The sequence below is a fragment of the Cyprinus carpio genome, chromosome B10 (genome assembly GCF_018340385.1).
Source record: "Cyprinus carpio isolate SPL01 chromosome B10, ASM1834038v1, whole genome shotgun sequence".
Lineage (NCBI taxonomy): Eukaryota > Metazoa > Chordata > Actinopteri > Cypriniformes > Cyprinidae > Cyprinus > Cyprinus carpio.
The window spans coordinates 1033965-1037046 of NC_056606.1; positions in this window are offsets into that span (position 1 = coordinate 1033965).

Below are 3082 nucleotides of genomic sequence, written 5' to 3' on the forward strand. Positions count from 1 at the left end.
ATACAAGCTTCAAGAGTGCAGTTAATTATTTGTACGTGCCATACAGACGATTGGCGTGTTGAAAGCCCTCTTTCTATTTGCGTCAAATGGTTGACCACTGTCGTGTGTGTATCCTGTCACAAAATGCGGCGAAAAGTCCCACACGATGGTAATAATGTGATTTAAGGTGTTTACGTGTCTATTCTGCACTTCAGTAATGCAACTAAAATTGGAATCAAAAATCTCTGTTTGCATGGCAGATTCTTAATCCGAGTATTGTCTTAATCATATTAAGGTGATCAAAAATCTCTGTTTGCATGGCAGATTCTTAATCCGAGTATTGTCTTAATCATATTAAAATCTGAGTTTTGTTGTCCATGTATCACCATTGGGCCCTTGTCTATCATGGTATCCTAATAATCCCCAACCACTTGATTCTCTCTCTGCTCCAGTGTCAGCTCCAGCCCCAGAGCTCGCTCCAGTGTCGGCTCCAGCCCCAGAGCACCCTCCAGTGCCAGCCACCTCGTATGCGCTTCCTCTGACCCCCTGTAAACCCCAGGGAGGGCTTCAGATCCCCAATTAAGACCAGGGAGGGCTGTTGATTCCCAGTTAAGAACTCCAGAACTCCAGATCCTCAAGGGCTCCAGTCCCCTGTCAAGGCCCATGGATGGCCTTGGAACCCGTCAGCATCCCCAAGTATTTGGGGTTTGGGGTGGTGTGGGGGTAGCAGTAAGGATCCAGCTGTAGAAGCCGGGGAAGGGGACTCGGGCAACAGCCTCAGAGGTGGCTCTGCTATGGCATCTGTACTGAAAACTATTTGCTCCACCATGGCCTCCCGAGTCTCGAACAGGTACCACTCTGGAGGCCCACCAGTCCGTGTCTGTCCTGAGGGACCTCCAGAGCGCCCACCCGCCCCACCATTGGATGTTGTGTAGCATGAAGACGTGTATTGGTAATGTCTGTGAATGTCTAATGTCTCCTTGTTCCGTGCTCCTCCAGGAGTAGTGCACACGTGACAGCACTGTTGTCCTGTGGCTGCCGTCGCATCATCCAGGTGGATGCTGCACACTGGTAGTGGATGAGGAGAGACCCCCCAACATGATTGTAAAGCACTTGGGTGTAAAGCAATACACAATAAAAAGCGCTATAAAATGCATTCATTCATTCTTTCCAGGTTCAAAATAATTTTGAACAGCAGCAAAGTAATGCCCTCTTAATGAAGGAACTTGTTTTTGTACAGCGATGCCTAGGTTTACCACTCCTGGAGAGATGCTCCTGTTTGACATTTCAACCAGACTTAGAAAGGACACTGGGGTCTGGGGTCTTCATGGCTTCTACTTGATTGACATTTACAGCAGAGCTTCCTCATGAATACCGTTACATTAAACTCACCCTGCAGGCAAAACTTATAGGCTAAAAAGAAGACATTGTTAAGCAGATGTTACTATAATGAGAGCATGATTCATGAAAGAATAGTTATGATTAAATACACACAACTTTTGTGAATTTTCTAAATACATTCAGCAGAAATATAACGCTTAATGAAGGCTATAAACTAATTACACCATGGTCAACTCCATTCAGCTTCAACAACTTTATTTAAATACATTTTCTCTGAGAGTTTGAGTTATATGATTATAAACACTGTTGCTGTGAAAGCAACTAGTGAGTGGATGATTTTACCAGGGGTCATATGATGTTGCTAAATAGAACATTATTTTGTGTATTTGATGTAATGCAATGTGTTTATGCGATTTAAGGTTCAAAAATCACATTATTTTTTTCTCCTCTATGCCCTGCCTATCTGAAACGTGTCGTTTTTTTACAAAGCTCATCGTTCTGAAAAGCGAGGTATGCTCTGATTGGCCAGCTATCCAGTGTGTTGTGATTGGCCGAAAACCTCAAGCCTGTGATGGAAATGTTGCATCCCTTCCTATACTGTGATGCATGTCCCAGTCAGAAAACTGGCGCTAAAAGAAAAAACAATAAAACCCATTACAAACGAGCCATTTGTTGCATCCAGTGGGGACATAATTAGGGATTATAATGACTTATACTGTGTTTTTACGCATTGCATTGCATCGTGGCGGATGAACATAAAACCATGTCTGCATTTGTGATCAGAGAAACAACAAATAACAAGCTCTACTCTACACCAGCGGTTCTCAATTCCAGTCCTCGCTTCGCCCAGCTCTTCATATTTTGCATGTCTCTTTGTTAACACACCTGATTCAAATAATCAGCTCGTTAGAAGTGAGCTCCGTGCATGAACTGTGTTCCCATTGACATGCTCCCTACACAGTGCTCATTGCTCCCTACTCCCTGAGCAGGGGAAATCTGTTGAAGTTTATTTCACTTCAGAAAACATTAGGCCACAGGGGGCAGCTGTGGCCTAATGGTTAGAGATTTGGCCTTGTAACCAGAAGGTCGCAGGTTCGAGTCTCGGTGCTGGCAGGAGTTGTAGGTGGGAGGGAGTGAATGAACAGCACTCTCTTCCACCCTCAATACTCATGACTGAAGTGCCCTTGAGCAAGGCACTGAACCCCTGTGTTCACTTCTCACTGCTGTGTGTGTGCTGCTCCCACTGCTCCGGGTGTGTGTTCACTTCTCACTGCTGTGTGTGTGCACTGGGATGGGTTGAATGCAGAGCACCAATTTCAAGTATGGGTTACCATACTTGACAAATGTCACGACTTTCACTTCACTTTCAACATTCATTCACGGATTTGTGCTGCACAACATCTTCACACACGGACAAGTGTGACATCATATATACCTCTGTAAATAAATAAAAAAAATTTTTTTTGTTAACAACTGTTTATTGATTTTTTTTTTTTCTGTGAACAGTAGTATCAAGCAAAGAAGCAACTGTACAAATTTAGAACCCATCCCAACCCATCCCACCCCCTGGTAGACTTAAGGGTAGAGAAGAAAAATAATGTAAATAAATACAATTTAAATTAACGTCTCACAAACTTCAATGCACTTTGAATGGAACATATTACATGATGTCCACTTCATAGGGAACTTAACTTCAAATAGAACAAACGTCTGAAGCGAAAAGAGAAACATACAGAATGTGCAGAGCAGGGGGTGCAAGGAC